Below are 23,564 nucleotides of genomic sequence, written 5' to 3'. Positions count from 1 at the left end.
TTTCAGGGTTTGACCATTTAGTATGAAATAGGCTGTTGGTTTTTCATAGATGGCTTTTATCAGATTGAGGTAGACACCATCTATTCTAATTTTTTTGTAAGGTTTTTATCATAAATGCAAGTTGGCTTTTGTCAAATGCTTTTTCTGCATCTATTAAGATGTGCCTATGGACTTTGTCCTTGTCTCTATTGATGTAGTGCATTACATTAATTGATTTGCATATGTTGAATAATCTCTAAATCCCTGGGATGAAACCCCTTTGGTCAGGGTGTATGATCTTCTTGATGATCTTCTGCATTCTATTTGCCAGTACCTTATTAAGGATTTTTGCATCTATGTTCATTAGTGAGATTGGCCCATATTTCTCTCTTTCAATTGGGTCTTTCTCTGCTTTGGGGATCAACATGATGCTTCCTTCCAGCAATGATTTTGAGAGTATTGTTTCCCTTTCAATTTCATTGAAGAGTTTAAACAGTAGTGGCAGTAGTTCCTCTCTAAATGTTCTGTAGAATTAAGCAGTGAAGCCATCAGGACCTGGGCTTTTCGCGGTGGTTAAGTTCTTAAATATGTTTTTAATTTCATTGATTGATATTGGATGGTTTAGAAGTTTTAGGTCTTCTTCATACAACTTTGTTAGTTTGTAAGTATCTAGGAATTTGTCCATTTCTTCTGTGTTTTCCATCTTATTGGCATATAGGTTCTCAAAGTAGGTATTGATGATCCTTTGGACTTCTCGTGGGCCCTTTGTAATTTCACACTTTTCATTCCTAATTGCATGGATTTCGGCCTTTTCTTTCCTTTTTCTGACAAGGTTGGATAAGGTTTTGACAATTTTGTTGATTCTTTTGAAGAACCAAATCTTGGTTTCATTAATTTTTTGTATCATTCTCTTTGTCTCCATTGAATTGCTTTCTGCTTTGATCTTTATAATTTCTTCCCTGGTATGAGTTTTGGGTTTGTCCTGCTCTTTTTTTCTAGAAGCTTGAGGTTCAGCATCAGGTTATTTAATGAGGTTCTGTCTGTTTTCTGAACATGAGTATTCACTGGTATGGATTTCCCTCATAAGTCTGCTTTCATTGTGTCCCATAGATTTTGCTATGTTGTATTATAATTGTCATTTAATTGAAGGAACTGTCTGGTTTCTTCTTTAATTTTCTCTTTGATCCACTGGTTATTCAGAAGTGTGCTGTTCAATTTCCATGTGTTTATGAAATTCTTGGAGTTTCTTTAGCTATTGATCTCCAATTTAATTACACTGTTGTCTGATAATATACAATGGATAACTTCAATTCCTTTGCATTTACTTAAACATGTTCTATGAGTGAATATGTAGTCTATTTTGGAGAACGACCCAAGTACAGCTGAAAAGAATGTGTATTCTGATTTTGTGGGGTGAACACTCTGTAAACATCTGTTAAGTTCAGTTGTTTAAGAGTTTGACTGAGTTCTAGTATTTCATTATGTATTTTTTGTTCAGTTGATATATCTATTTTTGACAGTGGGGTATTGAAGTTCACCACTACTATTGTATTAGTGGATATTTGACTTTTCATATCTGTTAGTATTTGTTTTTTATATTTGGGTTCACTAATGTTTGGTGCATATATATTTATGATTGTCATCTCTTCCTGTTGGACTGTTCCCTTTACAAGGATGTAGTGTCCTTCTTTGTCTCTCTTAATCAGTGTTGGTTTGAAATCTACTTGATCTGCAAAGAGGACAGCTACTCCTGCTTTTTTGGGGGTTCCCATCACATGGAGTATTGTTTCCCAAACTTTAACTTTCAATCCATGGAAGTTTTTATTTAAGTGTTTTTCTTGTATGCAGCATATTGTTGGATTTTGCTTCTGGACCCATTCTGCCAGTTTACTTCTTTTGATTGGTGAATTGAGACCATTAAAACTTATGGTTATAACTCATACATATTGACTTATCACTGTCATGACTTTTACTTTTTGTTGGCTTCTCCCCCTTTACATTTAATTTCTTGTCACACCTGATGGATTCATTTTGCTGTTCTTCCTGGGGTTGGGATCCTCACTGTCTTTCCCAGAATATTGTCTAAAATTTTTTGGAGTGCTGGTTTGGTATTCATGAAGTTCCTAAGGTGCTCTTTGTCATGAAAGTATCTTATTCCTCTATTAATTTTGAAAGGTAGTTTTGGGGGGTACATCAATCCGGGGTGGAGGTTGTTTTCCTTTAGGGCTTGAAATACATCATGCCAAGCTCTTCTTGCCTTGAGGTTTGCGTTGAGAAGTCTGCTGTGAATCTGATGGGCTTTCCTTTGTATGTGATTTGTTTCTTTTCATTAACTACTTGTAGAACTTTGTTTTTCTGTTGTGTTGCTGGAATCTTAACAATTATATGCTTATGTGTAGATTGTTTTATCAAGGCTAGTTGGTATCCTATATGCCTCATTTGTCTGTATGTCAAGTTCTTTTCCACTGCTTGGTAAGTTTTCTGTCATTACTTCTGTGAACAGTTATTTTATGTCATCTGCACTCTCCCGTTTCTTTTTCTTTTTTTTTCTTTTTTTTTTTGGTACCAGGGATTGAACTCGGATCCTTGCCCTTGCACAGCAGGTGATGAAACCACTGAGCTAAATCCCCGGCCCCAACCTGTTTCTTCATTGACTCCAATCATTCTTATGTTATTCTTCTTTGCATTTTCTAGCAGCTGCTGGATTGATTTCTCATGGTCCCTTACAGTTTTGGAGCAATTTTTCATTTCCTGGTCACTAATTACAATCTTATCTTCTATATCTGAAATTCTGTCCTCACATTGGCTCCTTCTGCAGTGTAGACTTTCAATGGAGTTTTTGATCTCCTGGAAATCTTTTTTCATCTGTTTTATGGATTCAATTTGTTTCCTATGTTGGAATTCCATCATGTTCCTCAGCTCCTCTCTAGATTTATCAATCATGTCTTGCACTATGAGAACAATCTCTGCTGATATCTGAGAAATTATTTCTGATTTCATTTTTTCTGTATCCTCTTTTGTGGCCAGTTCAGGGAGTCCAGGTGGCTGAGTACTACAGAGTTCCATCTCATTTCCCTTTGGGGTTGCTGTAGGTGATCTGGAAGTCTAGATTTGAGTCTTATTTCCATGTCTTCTCATTTTTGGGGGGAGAGTGCTGTTGGCACCCATGTGGCTCACCACCTGTGTGCTTGGAGTGGTGAAATGGCAGCCCAGAAGCCCCTACTTCTGGGCTGGGAGCAGTGAAATGGTGGCTTGGAGGCCCCTTCCTCTGCACTGGGCATGGTGGAACAGCCACCCAGAATCCCCTTCTTCTGCACTGGGAGCAGTAGAACAGAGACCCAGAAGCCCCTACCTCTCTGATGGGAGTGGTGGAATGACGGCCCAGAATCCCCTTCTTCTGGGCTGGAGTGGTGGAACGGCAGTCAGAAGGCCCCTTCCTCTGCACTAGAAATGGTGGAACAGCTCACTCACCCACTTTAAACAGAGAAAAGGAGAACAGAAATTGATATTTCAGATATGTCCCACCAACAATTCTAACTTATGGCACCTATTTATAGATTTAATTAATTGTATTTATTAGTTATGTTAAAATTGTCCTTAAAATTTAAAACTTCCTAACCAAGCATGGTGGTATATGCCTGTAAATTGCAACTGGGATGACTGAGGCAGGAAAGTTGCTGTGAGTTTGAGGCCAGTTTGGGTTACATCATGAGTCATGGCCTGCCTAAACTACATAGCTAGACTGTGTCTCACAAAGCAAAACAAAAAATAGTTAAAATGTCTTTCTTTAAAAAAAAAATTGTTATAACTAATGGGATCAGTTCTCATAATTTTTAGGCGTTTTTATTAGAGTAATTAGTAAGCTCTTCTGTGTGTGTGTGTGCATGAGCACGCGTGCGTGTGTGTGGTGTGAGGAGAACAAGCACTTTTATGTAGCAAATTTTACTGTTTTTTAACAAACGTATCTATGTTTAGTAAGCTTCAGACACATGTAAAATCATGATATTTTGTCTCCTTTTTTCAACAAGAAAGGGATACTACAGTTGATTGCACATTTGTTCCTTTGTATTTGCTGTTTAAAATTCAAATCCAGTTGTTATAGCTTATATCTATATGTTCCCCAAAGCCTCATGCAGTCACAGGTGGGGTTTTTCAGAAGGGCATGGGTCTAGGGTGTGTGATGCTGGGATCAAGGATGCAATGCTAGGATTAAGGGTGTCAGTGCTATCTGCCCTAAGAGTAGCTGAGATAACATATAAGGGACAGAAAGAGGCTTGTCCTTCTTGCTGCTTTCTGCCTTCTGTCTGCTGTGAACTATTTCTCCTCTGTGATACCCCTCTGCCATGCCACCCTGTCTTGGAGCCAGCCAACTATAAGCTGAAACTGCTGAAAACTGTGAATCAAATAAACTTTTTCTCCTTTAACTTTGGGTGTAGGATATTTTGTCTCAGCTAAGACACTGGTCTTTTCTATATGTATTATTCCTTAAAATATATTTTGTGGTCCTTACTGAATTCATATGCAAACTCCAGAAACTCAGTTGTTGAAGTATTTACATTCTAAATATTATTTTTATAACCACTAATTTAAAACACAAATATAAATGGAACAAAGATATTTCTATTTTAAAAGGGAATACATTTCTTAATATTTAAAGTATTTGATAATTTCTGAAGGTACTTATGCATTTTATTTCACTACAAACAGGTGAGATTAAGCATGGCAAATTTTGATATTTTTGTTTTATAGATTCGAAAACTGAGATTTAGAAAAGGTAAATGAAGGGCTTGAGACAGGTAGCTAGAAGTTATCTGAGAGTTGGGATGAAAATTCAGGTAATTTGTTTTGTTCAGATGTGATCTATCATTGTGTGTGAAAATTAGGAATTTTCATTAGGTTATTGAACAAAGCTTCTGAATTAAAGTTCTGCTATTTAGATCCCCATTGATTTTAGCACTTTCTTTAGTGTCTTGTAATTTTGGTTTACAAATCATATGAAATATTTTTCAACAGTTTATAAATGTTTGACTCATACCGCTCAATTTTGACTTTTTAAAGCACTCTCAATAGCTTTCAAATATGTACAAAATTTCTGTACAACTTAGAAAAATTAGGATATGAAATCTTATTACTATACCATAATTTCATTAATCAATACTCTTTGTGCCAGTCATAAGAAAATCTAGGAATAAAGAGACATGGACGGTGGCATGTACTTTAATGATAACACACAAGACAGAGACTCCCTATATTGTGTTGCAGGACAGTCAGGAGCATGGCTTCAAGTTAAGAGTAATTTATGCAAGAACTAGAGATTTCACAGATTGTCCCACATTGGAAAGGAAATGATCATTTGCTGTTCATTAGAATTTCCGTTTCCAGAAAATCATCTGCACACTGTCCTTAGTAAACATTGGATAGTGAATCAAAGACATCCTCTGGAGCCATTGAAATTGATGAGGAGGCTGTGTTGTTTCACTTCAAACTTTTAAAAAGGATTTGCATTTTCAAACTTTCTCTCTTTGCATTTTCTGAAGCTATTCACTAAGAGTATAGACATTTGTATTGATTTCACCTTGGCTACTTTACACATGAAAACTGTAATCCTGTCTTCTCTTTATGCATCATACTGAAAAGTTTTATGTTGGTTTTGTTTAATTAAGATTGAACCTTAGTAAAACTGTTATTTCAGACTCTGTGATCTCCCAATATTTGTTTCTTATGTTTGATATTCTTGGTTTTGTTTCTTGTGTGATAGTCGTATTGGATCCAATTTTACTCTTTTAGCATTTCACTCTTCTCCAATGCAAAGTATGCCTGTTTTATGCAAAAAAGTGTTTGTTCCCATTGTGTTCACCATGGGAATTTTTTTTTATTTTGTTATTTTTAAGTTAGGTTTCTCATTTTCATCACTATGAACATTTTAAGGTAGATAATTCTTTTCTTTAGGGGGAATTATATGGATTATGCATTATTTAGTGGTTAAAACTAGCCTTCTCTTCTATTCACTAGGTACTTGTACCACAACTCCTCAACTCCAACTGTACCAACCAATATGTCTTCACAAATTGTCAAATTCTCCTTCTGTAAAATAGAGTTTCTCATTAGAAGTTTTACTTCCAGGGAACAGTTTTAAAAACCAGCAGATCTACATACTATTTGCAGGCACAGTCCCTGTAACAGAGTTATCCTGAAGAAAACATCAAGAGTCCTATAGTTGAGCAGCCCAGCTTCTAAATCTGTTGATTTTACATTCAAAATTAGAATACTATATTAAGTTCTCTAGAATGAAAGCTATCAGGAAACTTCAAGTCTATTTCAGGTAGGAGGTAAAAAATAAAATAAGTCCTATTGTGTAATTTTTAAACCCTGTCTCCTGGCTATGTATGTTCATGTCCTTCTGTCAAGTTCTTACTTGCTGCCACACCTGGCGATACTATATCTTTAGTAGATTTGTAGATATTTCCTCTCACCTTGCAGTCCATTACACTCTATTTGGTATCCTTTGCCCGAGTGACTATTTAAACTATACATTATAAAATAGTGTGTCTCTCTTAAAAAAAATAAAATTTTAGCTATAATGAATTCCATCAGAAAATCCAATGCTTGCAATATTACTGCATGGTAGTTCTCTGTCTCTCATAGTGGACTTGGAATATCTGAACACTGGATAACAAGCACCATGAATTTTGACTAAGTGATTTAGTAAGTGGGAAAACATCAACTTTCACCCAAACTAGATGCTACCTGTACCTCCACAGAAGTCATAGCAGTTTCCTATAATAGGGCCATCACAAGTTGTGCACTGCTGAGTCATTTCACTCACTTGTGGAATCTTGGATGTTGCTTTGGATTCAGGTTTAGCAATCCCTACTTCTTCCTTACTCCAATAATTAAAGTGTCTCTGAAATTTTCTAGTGATACCACTGGACAGTATTTCATCAGTGAGTTCTTTCTCTTTCCTTCCTGCCCACATAGCAGGAAATGTGTTTAAAAGTGGGCTCCAAATCCTCTCTGATATATCCTGAAAGAGCAGTTATCTCTCCACCAAGACAAACCTATCATCTCATCCTTTTGCTCTGATCTACTACAGTTGTTGTCTCCTGAGAATTCATAGGCCATGAAGTCATCACAGGCTCTTTAGTCACCTCTCAACTTGTGGCTTTACATCAAATAATCCTGCTAATCTTGCCAAGTGAGAGAATGTATTTTTCCCTTGAGAATTCACAACTTTCTTTCTCACTCTTGCTTTAAAAAATAACTTTTCTTATGCTAGCCAGAGAGAAACTGGCAAATATCATTATATTTCTTTTCCCTAGATGTATCTGTTTTCTCTTTAAACTTTGCCTTCCAATTTCATCTGTATTGTATATCATATTATTATCTTGTGACCCAGCTAGTTTTAAAGAGTAGCTTGTTTGCCTCCTACTTGAAAGCTGTTGACAAAAGCCATATACTGTAATACAAGATATAAGAGTAAGATTTTAAAAAGTCAGTCTTCTGTTATTGAGACTTACTCTAGCATTACTCTGAACTTATTTTCTGCAACCATTACAGTTCATAATTTAATCACTTTCTCTGTTCATTAGGTTTCATTAATAGACAATCATCTTGTACTATACAACTGATGCACTTCCATCACATAATATGGTTTCACTTATACACCTGCTAATTTATGACAAATTCAAGCATGGACAAGATTCCAGATTTAATTTCTTGGTGTTTAGCCCTTTTTGTAATTCTAAATTTGGGTATCTAGGGACTCTATTGTTTGTATCTGTTCATGAACACTTGTGTCCATAAGATTAAATTAAATCTGCTCCAAATGTAATTCAGTTAGATGGGCTCTATTTTTGCCTTACAAAATGCCACAAGCAGAGATCCTGAAAAGTTTAAATTGGTTCTTTGCAATATTTTAGTATTCTGCTCTTATAAAAATAATTTTGAAATTACAAACATCTAAAGATACACTGAATTGGAAAGATTTGGTGGAAGATGTGATTAGAGTCATGGTTCTCAGGTTTTTTAGCTTAGCTATCATATTTTGTGTACCTGTAACTTTTATGGTTGTTGCTCAGCATTTATACAAAGGCTTCCTATTTTTGACAATTTAAAACTATAATTTCTCTATCAAAATATATTGCAATATTTTTCCAACTTTGATTTTTCCAATTAATTAGAATAGCCACAATTGTGCAAAATTTGAAGAATTAGTTTGAGAGAATGTTGAATTTCTTTATTGGCTTTGCCACAATTCTCTCATGCATTTCTGAGCTATAAAATTTTTACTATAGAAACTTTAGAGTATGCTCACAGGAAAGGGTCATTGCTATATAAACAGCATTGAACTTGCTGTAAGCAGAATCATTTGATCTAGAAAATTGATCAAGATGAGCCAATTGTTTGTGCACAGATCAATGGCTTGTCACATTAGTTTGATGAGTTCTGCTTATGAGAAAGGAGATTACATATGTGACATTTTAGAACATATGTTGCAAGTATTTTGTCTTCTTGGAATGGAAGAAGATTATTTTGATACTTATAAATCCTATTGATTATTCCCTTTGACTAGCAAAAATGTTAAAATTATAAGCAGAAAACCATGTGAACAAAATGATTTTTGACTTGCAATATTAAAAGAAATTTGTAAAATATTTTTTGACCAGTGATTTACATAATAAAATATTTATTCATTAAGCAAATATATACCGAGTATGGACTCTGTCAATTCAATGCAAATTAAATTCTATATGTTTTCTTGACTTTGGAGAAATAGATACTGTAAAGGATGGACTTAAAAGTTTAATTATTAATTTTCCTTGCAAATTATTTTTCTTCCTTTTCTATAGGAATTAAATCCAAAGTAAAATTCTAAATAACAGTCTAAAGAGTAAAATTATTACCTTAAATGTTTCTTCAATTTTTTGGTCCACCTTATTTCACTTTTCTACCTGGCTAAGTCAGACAAATGGTGCAAAGTGGTGTAATTTCTTATTCATCAATGGTGTTGGAATGTCACTGGACTGGGTCACTTCCTACAGAATTTGTAGGAGATTAATGACAAAACTAGGATGATTAACTTTTTAGAAAAATCTACAGTTAATTCAATATTAAAATTCATTCCAGAATGAATGCACCTTCCAATAAATTTGGAAAATATGTCAAGTTCTAGGCACTAGCACATTTACATAAGGCAAATTTTTGTTTTCATTAGTCTGTGTAATGTTGAGTCATGTCCAGATCACAACATAAATTCAATTGTATCTGAGGGAGGGGCAGAAAAGGGACATCTGGGTTTTAGCTTTGCCACTGTACCACTCATTTATATCTCAAGCTCATGGTTTGTGACTAGAGGCTGGAATAAGGATAATTGTTACATATATAGGTTAATTATGGTACTGTGTTTAACATAGCCTGGGGAAATTCTGTTATGCAATTATTTTATCACTTAGAGAACCAGTTGAGATGTTAGTTGCTGCTTTCTAGCAAAGTAGAAATTTGTAATAGTGACAACCTTAAATCAATCCATCTTATTTGACAAGACTTTTTTCCCATCCAGAGTATTCAAACTCTTAATTTTCAACTTCCTTTGGAAGCCCACATTTCTGACAAAACAATGTCATGTGGGGGTAGGATCTGCTAGTGGTGTGGCTTTTATTATCTCTTGTAAACAGGCCTCTAGATCCTGTGCCATTATGGCAGCTTAAGCATGCTCCTAGGCAAGATTCTCCCAAAACCACATTTGTTTCAGCTAGAAATTCATCCATAAAACCACTATTGTTGCATATACGTTGCACTTTTTAATGCTCATCATTCCTTTTGAATAATACAGAAATGTGATAACATAAATAACTACAGTATGAATTTTTCTATATGGAGTGTGGCTCCAGTATTTTTATTTCCCTTTTTGGGGGGGCTGGTTGAAATTATTGCAGCTTAAACCATTTGTAGTTTTACTTTTTTTCTCCTATCCATCATACATTTTTTAGAAGGAACATCTTTTGATCTTCAAGTACTATATGTTTCCTATCTCAGATATTTTTCTACTAAATCCTTTGGGTTTAGATTTTAGGGTCTCCCATTATTCAAATGAGATTTTAAAAACAAGGAAACTGCACTATCTAGATCATCTGTTTTTCAAAAAAATCATTTATACATTGACTGATTATTTTAACTGCATAATTATATTTAGAAGATATTTTAACATCAGATAGTCTCTGAACAAATAAGCTCAGTTAATTCAATAATATTTAACAATTTCTTAAAATATTTCATTCTTATCATTTCTTAAAATTTTCCTGTCACCTCCAAAGAGACAGGAGAAAAACTCTGAAGAAATTTACCTAGTAATACTTTAATATTTTATATCATCTCCCTGGTCAGTTACACTAAAAAAAAAATGCTAGGATTTTATGAAAATACAATAGAAATGTAACACAGATGCAAAAGCTCAAGCTTAGAATCCCTCAGTTTAATTAAAAGTCTAGAAGCAAATGCATCTTTATCTTTACCTATCAGAAGATATTGCCTTTAATGTCCTGGACAAATAAATCTGCCTTTTCTTCTTAAGGAAGAAGCTATCTTTGTATTCTAAGACTGTTTTCTATAAAATCACCATTGAAGTTTAGGTGGAGAAAATACTGTCAAAATTTTCCAAAATTTCAAGAGGGTCATTGGAAATTGTCTATCAACCTTTCAGAGTTTATAGTAATTAAAAGACTACCTAAATGCAAAAACTGTCAGGCCATACAAAAGAGGCAAATTGTAAACCATTGAGTTCAAAAACTTTCTTGATGTTCATTACTAAATCAGCATTAGAATTTTAAACCACTTTACCATACCAAACGTTTTAATCTGTGCTTAAAGTCATTTTCCTCAAAGTCTGTAGTTTGTCTTTTTAAGATATTATACACATTCAAAATATTTGAACACTTGTTTGAATTTAAGGTCTCTATCCCAAGCTGTAATACAGCTGTCATTCCTTTAAACAGAGGAAAGAGACAACTCAAAGACATTTTTAAATCCACAGACTGGCTGGTACCTCAGTGAGGGAGGAAGGAAGCTCTGAGACTCATGTGCCCCAGGTTTCTTCCCTGAATAATCAACTGAATTAGTTCACTACTTTTTTTTCAGAAGTGAAATAAAGTCTAGAGAGAGGAGAAAAGTATTTAGCAAAAAAAAATTTTGCAGCAACCAGGAGTAGAAAATGACAAGCACTATAAATAAATATATGTACATAAAATACTCAACTTCATATTTGATGATTCATTAATAACATTCATTGATTTAATTACTATCTGTGTGAATGCACATATCTATCCAAAGGAATTAAACTGTCCTTTCTCCACAACACTGCCAGTGACTGGTATTATTACACAATGGCTTACAGGTAGAAAGACTTACATTGTTCAAAAATTACCTACAAATCTTTAAAAATTACTTACAAATCTTAAAAAATAAAGGTATTCATAATCTTATATGACAAGTCAACATCACAGCAATTCTTGAATTAATTCAGCCACCTAGTAGCCATTGACCCTCTCAGTGTATCTGGACGGTTATCTTTAGAACATTACTGTTTGGCTTTTTGTACAATTCATTTACATGCTTTGCTCCTTTATGTGGTAGTTCTGGTATTATTTTTGTTAGTACTTAATTAAAACTTTAATTTCCATCTAATTCTGTAAAATTGTTAGAACTATGATTTTACTCTTAAAATGTAAGGAATTTTAGTTTTTATTTTTAATTAATTTAGATATACATAATGATCATATTCACCATATGAAATTTGTACCTGTTCATGATATATCTTAATTTTTACTTTTTTCCCATTCCTCTCCCCTCCCTTCAAGCCTTCTTCCTGCCCATATTTTAAAAAGTTTTGTTTCTATTTTATCTTTCTTTTCTCATTTTTCTTTTTATAACTATTTTAATTAATTTATTTTGCAACTTACAAATAAAAATTTTATATGTGTATTGTGTACCTGAAGTTTTGAATTAGGTGTGTGTCTTGTGGAACAGCTAAATCAGTCCAATTTTCATGTGTATCTCTATTGTGAGGTATTAAGTAGATGGAAACTATCTATAGTGTTCAGAGGTGAGGCCTTTGATAGGTAATTGAGATTAGATAAAGCCATCTAATGGCTTTATGGAAGGGTGAAGCCTCTATGACTGAATGCTAGTGGGTTAATTATATGCTACACACACACACACACACACACACACTGTCTATTTGCCTGTGATACCCTGTATTAACCTGGGTTGAGGTTAAATTTAAAATAAATGTTTCAAGTGTTCAGAGGTGAGGCTTTTTAAGTGATTGACTCCTGAAGCACTGTACAGTAAGTCTCCAATTTACTAACATTCTAGTTGTGAACTTTCTCAGATACAAATGGACCTGATATCACAAACATTCATAGATACGAACAAATCACCAAAGTAGCTCATGTGTCTGTGGGGCACTGTCTTAGTTGTGCTGCTGTGTGCTTCTTGTATAGTGCCATAGTGTACAGCAGTAGAGTGCTCAGTCAGAGCCTAGCATGTCTGAAAGCAAGAGGAAAAGTAGTGCCCATGTGGAGGGGACTGCTAGGAAGCGCAAAGCAGTATACATTGTATATTTGTGTGAAAGGTATGTAAGACTCACTGTCAGACTTACAAACAAATCCAACTTATGAATGTTCTGGAACAGAACTCCTAAGTCAGGGACTTACTGTACTCTAATCCATTGATGAGTTCATAGTTAAATATAATGTTAGGAGGTAAGGCCTATTTGGAGGAGGTGGGTCACTTGGGATATGAAGTGTAAGAGTGTATTCTTGTCCCTAGCTTCTTCTGCTCTCTCTGCTTCCTGACTGCCAGAGGTTGAGCAGCTTCTATCTGCCACGCCCTTCCTCCATGCCATTTCTGCCTTGTAGCCAGCTAACCCTTGACTGAACCCTCTGAAACACTGAGTGAAAATAAAACCCCTCTCCTTAAGTTGTGGTTTTCAGTTATTTTGTCTCAGTGACAGGAAAGGGACAAATATACCTTGAGATTTTCCAGAAAGAAAACTATCATTGTATTCAGCCCCTTGACCTTGGACCGTTAGAACAGGGAGCCAAAAAAATATTTTTCACTAAAAGCTATTTAATCTGAGTTATATATTTTGGCAACTAAAAGCAAAGAGAGGGTTTTTTTAGCTTTTATCCCTTCAGGCCAGGCAAACATTCTGGAACTTCCCCTTTGATGAAGGTATAGACTGTAATTGTGGCCCTTCTTTCCTGATAAGCAACTCATCAGAGATCTCCTATTCAGCTTTATTTGGATTCGGGGTTTATTCCCAAGGATTTCAATTATTTTAGAGAATTTGTTTCTAAAGTATTGCTTAAAGTGGCACAATATACATTTTTTCCAGTTTATAATTTGAACTTTTCTTTTCTTTCCCTTTTTGTCTTTTTTTTCTAAAATTTTGTCTGCCCTCATCATTTGCCTGTTTTAAAGAGGCTCAAGGGCTTTTCAAATTCACTATGTCCTTCCCTATGTTTATAAAATCACTTAAATTCCTGTTACATGCAAAATACAGCCTCTCTTTCCCACACATGCAAATAGCTCCTTCCATTAGGCTAGGCTTAGGTTGACATTTGGGTTTTGGTAGCTAAATCCATTTCGGAGGGGAATGAATTACTTCAGAGCTCAAGACCTACACCACACTTAACAAACAACAGTGGGATATGTAGGTTAACTGTAATTTAAATTATAATTTAGCAAAGGAAAAATCAAGAAGCAAGTAGAAGCCACTAGTCACAGCAATTTTAAAATACAACTGGTGTATATCGCTATAACATTTTGTAATACCTCAATTTTGCACCTTCTTAATGAGTGTAAGTTCTATCTTCACTCTTTGGGTTCTTGGTTCTTATAAAGGGCATTTATGTAAAATCCACAAGTAATGCCATAATTAATGGTGTAGCCTGAACTGTTTCTCCTTAATATCAGAAACAAAACAAGACTGTCCGATCCTATGATTTCTTGGATATTTTTCAGGGTCATTAAATATTTTCAGGGCAATTTCAGGGGAGGGATGAAATAAAAGTTTCCAGCTTAGTAGCGAGGGCATAAAGTTATCACTACTGTAAAAGACATGATAGGGTTGTAGAAAATTCTGAGAACTCCATTTTAAAATGTGTTAGAATTAATAAGTGAGATCAGCATGATTATATGACACAGGTCAATATATACAAATCAGTTATTCTCTATTATAACAAAGAGAAAGCCAAAAATGAAATGAAAGTCAAAGGAGAAAACATTTTATAGTAACATCGAAAACATAGTATTTCAAAAGAAATTTAATGAAAATAAGTGCCAGCCACTTACTCTTTAAACTATCAGAATTCCAGTGATTTATTTTTGAAAATTGAAAAGCATCTTCTTCACTAGAAATTCAATGCCTTCAGAATAGCCAAAAAAGCCCCCAAAACATGAATGTCAATATATTTATACTTCTCTTCAAAACTTCAAAACTTCCTATAGAGATACAATAATACATACTATGTGCCATTGGTACATGAATAAATGCATATGTAAATGGATACATTTGAAAGTCTAGAAATAAATTCTCCTAATGGATTTTTATTGGTGTGTCAATATAATTCAGTGGGGGAAAGAATACTCTTTTTAGCAAGTTTTTCCTAGAAAAACTAAGTATCTGCATGTAAAAGATTAAAGATGGAATCCCATCTCACACTATATATAAAAATTAAGCAGAAATAATAGACATTAAGAAGATAAGTGCTAAAACTATAAAACATTTAGAAACAAATTGAAGCATAAATTAACGACTTTGTACTAGGGAATTATTACTTATAAGGATAGTAAAAGCATAAGCAACAAATTAAAAAGTAAATAGAAAATAAGTCAAATAGTAATCTGTTTTTACATCACCAAGAAAGTGAAAAGAACTCACAGAAAGGAATACAATTTTTCAAAACATATATCTGATAAGATACGGCTTTAAATAAAATTTATTAAAACTCAAAAATAAAAAGCAATTTATCCAATGAAACAAATGAGCAAAAAATATCTGAGTAGACACTTTTGCAAACTATTCCTAAGAGCACATATAAATGACAAATCAGCACATAAAAAGACACTAAACATTTTTAGTCTTAAGGAAAATCCAAATCAAAGTTTCAGTTAGGACCATGTCTATAATAAGAGAGTTAAAATTAAAAACAAAACAAAACTACAACAGATAAAAATAAATATTGACAATAGTGGAGATATTGAAAGTTCCTTACACTGCCACCAAGAATTTAAATGTTGCAGACACTTTGGAAAATATATTGTCATTTCCTCAAAAAGTCAGAGTTACCATTTGATCTGGATATAAAATAACAAAAGGTAGATGAATGTACATACCAAAATTTATACATTCTAGTTCATATTGACATCATTCCTAATAGTCAAAGACTGGAAATGATTTATATATCCATCTACTGATGAATAAATAGATAGAGCACACAATGGAGTACTATTAGTCAATATAAAGTAATGAAATACTGATAAATATTACTGATAAATAGGGAGTGGATCTCATATAACTTACATTAACTGAAAGAAGCAATGACAAAATATTTTTCACTATATAATTCATATGAAATATACAGATTAAGCAAATATAGAAAATCAAAATGTAGATTTATGATTCCAAAGGGTTTCTGTGGATGAGTGATAGAATTGTTAGCTTAGGAACATGAGGTTCCTTTTTGGGGTAAGAGAATTGTTTTAAAATGTATAGTAGTACTGTTTTTCCAATTCTGGAGTTACAATAAGTCACTGAATTATATAGTTTAAATGAGTGACTAGTGTTTTGTGTGAATCTCTACTTCAAAAAGGTGAACTGAATGTCTTCTGATTTGATTTGTTAAATTTCTTATTTACATTAATTTTTTTGTTTGCATTTTTTAGCTAATATGGTTGATTTTCCTTTATTTGTTTGTGTCTTTTACTTGAACATATATCACCTATTTGCACATGTTTATTGTCTGTTTAAATATCTCCTTCTCAGATCAGAACTTTCTTTTAATCTGGACTCAGGAGTATTCTTCTGTGGTGATATTGAGACTATCACACAGGCAAAGATATGTTCTGTTTCTAATTTTTTAAAAGTCAGATTCTACATTATTTTAAATTTCTGAGTGCTCAGGTTTATAAGCCATAGTGGCAAAGACTGATATCATTTGCTTTTGTTTGTTTGTCAACCTCCCTTTGAAACATTTTATTTCAGTAAAATTTTCTCTAGGTCACGTTCCTCATTGAAAACTTAAACACCTCATCTTTGCTACAACTTAAAATATGAATGTGGGGCCATTTCTGACTAATTGTTGGCCTGGTACTTTATAGGTCTACTTTAGCTCTTCTATATATAGGGTCTTCTATATAGAGTATCATGTCATCTTCAAATAATAACAGTTTGACTTCTTCTACTCCTATCTTTATTCCTTTTTATTTCTTTCTATTGTTTAATTGCTGTGACTAATGTTTCCAAAACTATATTGAAGAGGTGTGGTGATAGTGGACATCCTTCTCTTGTTCCTGATTTTAGTGTGAAGGATTTCAGGTTTTGACCATTTAGTATGATATTGGCTGTTGGTTTTTCATAGATGGCTTTTATCACATTAAGGTAGAGACCATGTATTCCAATTTTTTGGAGAGTTTCTATCATAACTGTATGTTGGATTTGATCAAATGCTTTTTCTGCATCTATTGAGATGATTGTATGGTTTTTGTCCTTGGCTCTATTGATATATTGTATTACATTGATTGATTAGGGTATGTTAAACTATCCCTGCATCCATGGGATGAATCCCACTTGTTCAGGGTGTATGATGTTGATGTTCTTCTGCATTCTATTTGCCAGTATTTTATTGAGGATATTTACTTCTATGTTCATTAGTGAAATTGGCCTATAGTTCTCTTTTTGGTTGGGTCTTTCTCTGCTTTGGGGATCAAGGTGATCCTTGCTTTGAAGAATGAAATTGGGAGTATTGCTTCCCTTTCAATTTCCTTGAAGAGTTTAAACAGTAGTGGCAGCAGTTCCTCTCTAAATGTCTTGTAGAATTCAGCAGTGAAGCCATGGGGGCCCGGGGTTCTCTTAGTTGATAAGTTTTTAATTACATTTTCAATTTCATTGGTTGATGTTGGGTCATTTAGAATTTTTGGGTCATCTTCCTTCAAATTTGTTAATTCACATATACATAGGATTCTGTCCATTTTTTTCTGCATTTTCCATCTTATTGGCATATAGGTCCTCGAAGTAGGTATTGATGGTCCTCTGGACTTCTGCTTTGTCTGTTGTAATTTCACCCTTTTCATTCCTAATTGCATGAATTTGGGCCTTTTCTTCTCTTTGATAAGGTTAGCTAAGAGTTTGTCAATTTTGTTTATTCTTCTGAAGAACCAACTCTTGGCTTCATTAATTTTTTGTATCATTCTCTTAGTCTCCATTGCATTGATTTCTGCCCTGAACTTTATAATTTCCTCCCTTATGAGCTTTGGGTTTGTCCTCCTCTTTCTTTTAGAAGCTTGAGCTTCAGCATCAGGTTAATTAATTAGGCTTGCTCTGTTTTCCTAATATGAGTATTCACTGCTCTGAATTTCCCTTGTAAGACTGCTTTCATTGTGTCCCATAGATTCTGATATGTTGTACTGTCATTGTCATTTAATTGTAGGAACTGTCTGATTTTTTGTTCGAATTCCTCCATGACCCATTGTTTATTCAGAAGTGTGTTGTACATTTTCCATGTGTTTATGTAATTTTTGTGGTTTCTTTTGCTATTGATCTCCAATTTCATTGCACTATTGTCTGATCTTATACGGGAGGTAATTTATATTCCTTTGCACTCACTGAAACATGTTCTATGTGCAAGCATGTGGACTATTTCAGAAAATGACCCATGTGCAGCTGCAAAGAATGTGTAATCTGATTTTCTGGGGTGGAACATTGTGTTTACATCTGTTGAGTTGATTTGTTCAAGAGTTTGACTGTTTTTCAGTATTTTGTTACTTATTTTTTTGTCTGGTTGATCTATCTATTTGTGACAGTGGGATACTGAGTTCCCCCGCTACTATTGTATTAATGCTTTTTTGATTTTTCATGTCTGTTAGTATTTATTTTATATAGTTGGGCACACTAGTGTTTGGTGCATATATGTTTATGATTGTCATCTCTTCCTCTTGGATTGTTCCCTTTACAAGGATGTAGTGTTCTTCTTTGTCTCACTTAATCAGTGTTGGTTTGAAATCCACTTGATCTGCAAAGAGGATGGCTACTACTGCTTTTTTGAGGAGTTCCTCTCATATGGAGTATTGTTTTCCACCTTTTAACTTTCAGTCTATGAGTTTCTTTTTAAATTTAGTGTGTTTCTTATATGCAGCATATTGTTGGATCTTGCTTCTTCACCCATTCTGCCAGTCTATTTCTTTTGATTGGTGAATTGAGACCATTAACATTGAGGGTTTTAACTGATATGTATTGGCTTATCATTGTCATGACTTTTTCTTTTTGTTAGATTCTCCCCCTTTGCATTTAATTTCTTGTCATGCTCAATGGATTCATTCTGCTGGACTCCCTGGTGTTGTGATCCTCATTGTCTTTTCCTAGGATATTGTCTAAAATTTTTTGGTGTGCTGATTTGTTAGTCATGAATTTTCTAAGGTGCTCTTTGTCATGAATGTATCTTATTTCTCCATCAATTTTGAAAGATATTTTCACAGGATACATCAATCTGGGTTGGAGGTTGTTTTCCTTTAGGGCTTGAAATGTGTCACTCCAAGCTCTTCTTGCCTTGATGGTTTGTGTTGAGAAGTCTGCTGTGATTCTGATGGGCTTTTCTTTCTATGTGATTTTTTTTTTCTCTGCTTGTAGAATTTTGTTCTTTTGGGTTTCAGAAATTTTAGCTATTATATGTCTATGTGTAGACTTTTTTTTGATCAAGGCTAGTTGGAGTCCTATATGCCTCACTTATCTGTATATGAAGTTCTTTCCCCCTATTTGGGAAGTTTTCTGCCATTACTTCTGTGAACAGTTTTTTAATGTCATCTACACTCTCTCCTGTTTCTTCATTGACTCTAATCAATCTTATGTTACTCTTCTTTCCAACACCTACCAGCTGCTGAATTGATTTCTTGGGGTCCCTTACTATTTTAAAGAAACTTTATTTTCCTGGTGAATAATTGCAATCTTACCTTCTGTATCTGAAATTTTGTCCTCATATTGGCTCATTCTGCTGCACAAACTTTCGATGGAGTTTTAATCCCTGGAAATCATTTTTTATCCATTTTATGGATTCCATTTGTTTCTCAGGTTGAGATTCCACCATGTTCCTCAGTTTTCTGTAATTTTTTTAATCTGTTTCCTCTCTACATTTATTGATCATGACTTGCACTATGGGCACAATCTCTGCTGTTACTTAAAAAATTATTTTTGATTTTATTTTTTCCAGATACTCTTTTGTTGCTATTTCAGGGAGTCCAGGTGGTTGAGTATCACATTGTTCCATCGTATTTCCCTTTGGAATTGCTTTAGGTGATCTGGAAGTCTGGTTTTAAAATTTGTTTATGTGTCTTCTCATTTTAGTGGGGCAAAGAGTGTGGGCTGCTGATGCCTGTGCAGCTCAGCTACTCACTTCTTGCAGGCGTCCCTGCTCCTCCTTGCTGGGGCAGTTACCATGGCCCTGAAAGCTCTTCCTCTGCACTGGGGATGGTTCAGCTCCTCGGTGCTGAAGGCTGTGTTGTCTGACCAGAAACCTTGCTGGGACCTCCAAAATGATATAGGAAGAAGAGATATAAATCCCAAACCTGCTAAGAATCTAAAACATGAGTTCATGTTTTCTAAAATCGAAGAATGAATTCTAGGACCAATGAAGGTTAAGAGTAGGAAAAAATTAATGGGAGAAAGAAATCTTCTGCCTAAGAGAGACTGAAAGATGACAGGAAAGAGGGTTGTGTCACCTGACTTTTAATTTTACAAATGTTTTTATCTTTGTAATAACTACTTGACTTGTTCAGTAGACATTTACTAAGAACCCATTTTGTTAGCCATTTTTTCTCCAGAAACTTGCCTCTTACCATAAATGCTTGATAGTTTTTAAAAGTAAATATTTATTGACATCTATTTTACATTAAGTACTATGCTAGTCAGGGTTCTTCAGAGAAACTTGGCCAATGGATCGGTAAATAAATACACGATAGTTTTATTATTAGAAATTGGTCCATAAGATTATGGAGGCAGGTAAGCCTAAAATCCAGCAGGGTGGATTGTTAGGCTGGAACCACAGGAAAACCAATGTTGCAGTTCAAGGCCTAAAGTTGTTTTCTGTACAACCAGGAAAAACTGTTGATCAAATAATGTCCCAAAGCAGTCTTGCAAATACTTTTTTTTGTTTGTAGCAGGGCCAACTTTTTCTTCTATGCAATCCTTCAAATGATAGGACAAATCTCACCCACTTCAAAGTCTTCTGATTTAAATGCACTGGTATTTAACATATATTCTCAGAAACACCCAGATTAGTGTTTGATAAAATGCCCAGGTATCCTGTACTCTAGCCACATTAATGCATAAAGTTAATATCACAATTTCAATAGAAATAAAAATTTAAAAATCTCTTTAAGCACATGTCATAGATTTTTAAAGGAGAAGGTGAAGAAATAAATGGAAAATACTACAAAACTTAGAAAATGCTAACCTAATTAATATCTAAAATTGGTATGTGTCTTGATTACATATTCAGCAAATATTGGAGAAATTTTAATACCTAAAACTTAATATGCCATTAAGTTGGAAACATATATTAAAAATAGCTATGGAAAGGTTATAGGGAATTTTGGATTTTCTATAAATACACAATCATAATTTGGCTTATACAGAATATGTTAAGGAATTTGTACTATAAAAGTAAGGGAAAGATAACAGAATGCATCTGAGGTTGAACTTTAACTCTAATAAAGACATAGGAGAGTTTCAGTCAATCCTATGAGGAACATCAAAGCAAATCTTGCCTTCTAGACTTACTCTGTGTTAGACTGAAATAATGAGTATGTTTTAATACCATCTTGCTCAGCCAACAGGTGCCTGCCTTAACAGGAAAAGCATAATATTTATTGAATGGCTCTGCAACTGAAAAAGATAGGGAAGTAGCTGACTAATGGAGATGGTCTATTTATCACCTTAGTGAAAGTGGGCAGCCAAGTCCATTCCTGAACTGCATCCTAGTATCACGTTTCTTTGTCTATCACTCTAATGCATGGTTTCCTAATTAGGTGATGGCAAAATTTCTATGCTCTGGAATATTTTGACTATTGCATGCATCTGGTATTCAGTTATAATGTCATCATTCAGAGGGATAATCTTCTAAAGAAAGACCTCCAATACAAAGAGTGGTTTTCTTACCATTTGGAAATTTTCTTCAATTGCAATTACTGAAATGGATAATTCAAATCAATTTCCCTTAAAACATAGCAAATGTGTTCACTCACATAACGAATATCTACATGTAAGCTGAGTTTCAGTATGAATTGATGAATTACTCATATCTTGAAGCAGCCAACTTTCTTTCTGCAACTTTTTTTGAGTCCTCTCTGTTTCAATCTCTCATTGTATTCATGATCAATGAATAGCTATCAGTAACAGGAAGTATATATTTCTAACATCAGTCTGTTAATGTTTTTTTGCTCACATTTTGCTAACATAAATTTCTTAAAACAACAACAGGAGATAACGCTACCAGAATTTTTTATGCCCTTATTACTGAGACTACTTCAGAGCTCAATTTGATTTTGGGGTAAGATAATAAATTTGAGGGAGTATTGGCACAATATTCCTTCAAATTTGAAATTTGTTTTGTCTCATTAAAGGTGATTGATTAACCATTTTTCAAGAATTAAAATGAATGAATGTCTAGTTCAAAGGGAAGTGCAGACTGACATCTAATATAAGAAAACTTCCAGTTTTAAGATCATATGAATATATTCATTTTGTTAATGCTGGTGTATAATTGAGATGTCAATTTTTAAATACAGGTAATGACAAATCTGTATATATATACATACACATAAATATATATAACTTTATATTCCTGTTTAACATATGTCAATAACTGTTGGACAGTCTTTCTCTCATTATAAATCCTCCAATATAAAACTCTTTCCTCCAAACATGATTTGTTGTGTCTACAATAACTTATTTTATTTCAATGTTGTCATGATACTCTCATGACTTGTTAATCAGACCAGAAATATAACCATTAATCTTTATTCACAAAGCTTTTTAACAGTTATTTTATTTTAGTATTCACAGTGCAGTGGATGAACATTATCAAATAATATCGAAACTTGAATGCTTTTGCTGTGACTCACACTTAGTCCTCATGATTGTTAAATTATGCTCAGATAAATAAAACCAGATCGACAAATTCACATTAAATTTAAATTAAGTTATTTTTCTCTATAGCTCATCCATGTTACTTCAGCTATTTGACAAAGCCAAATCCTCTGTAGAAAAATGATCTTGCCCTTATTCAATGAAACAAAGCAAAAAGATAAAAATACTGTATACAGAAACTAGCAAAAGATAAGAGAATATCATAATACTCATCTAGCATTTCTAAAATTAATTATTTTGTAAAATTTTCTGAACAAAAGTGATACATAATTACTCATCTTCTATTAAAAGTATAATGGCCTAGATTTTACCTTTTGTTTTTTATCAAGTTCAACTACTCACTAATTTCTCATCTTCACACAAGATGGATTTAGTAAAAGACTAAAACTGCTTATAATACTGTTACAGGTAATAAAATTTGTGGTTGATATTTTTAATAATACCAACTTAATTTTTATTTTGGTCAACCAGAATTATGAAGTTCAGTTATCCTTAATGATTATCAATATAAATTTTGTCCACTGGTTCCCTGTCCAAAAATACTACTAATGATTGAGATTTTCCTTCTCATGTTTTTCTCAAAAACAGTGTTCTAAAAATGCTCAATATTATCATCTAATTCAACTATTGCTTGCTTAAGAAAGCCTAGTAACTTTACCACTCAATGCTGATTTTAGTTAAAAATGGATAATAGAAGAGTGCTAGGTCAATATAAATGAAGACATTTGGTTTATAATGCACAGTATTTTTCTGGTTCCAACTTAATACTCATTTGTTTTAAATATATGAGGTGTCATTTGCACTTTGATAAAAATCTCAGTAATTAATCTTTTAAAAAGAGTCTAAGATATTGAAATTACTGTATCAATTATAAATAATGTTGATGTTATGCATTTTTCAGCTCTACAAATTTATAAAGAAAATAAATTCAATTATAAATAATGCTAGTGTTCTGCATATCCCATCTCTACAAATTTATGCAGAAAATAAATTCTGGATGACTATTCCTCTTTACACCAAGAATATCATTGTTAATAAGGTTTTATTCATATGTAATTTTATTTCTGAATCAAACAAAAGAAAATCATCAAAATGTCTTTTATAATGACCAAATGAAAATGTTTATATAAGTAAGAAGTTTTGTTTGGGGAATAACAAGTTGTTTGTA

This window comes from Heterocephalus glaber, unplaced genomic scaffold, assembly GCF_053883595.1.
Source record: "Heterocephalus glaber isolate CG9 unplaced genomic scaffold, H.glaber_assembly_v1.0 deba00000122, whole genome shotgun sequence".
Lineage (NCBI taxonomy): Eukaryota > Metazoa > Chordata > Mammalia > Rodentia > Bathyergidae > Heterocephalus > Heterocephalus glaber.
The sequence above is the reverse complement of the archived record's forward strand: the minus strand, read 5'-3'. Positions refer to the sequence as shown.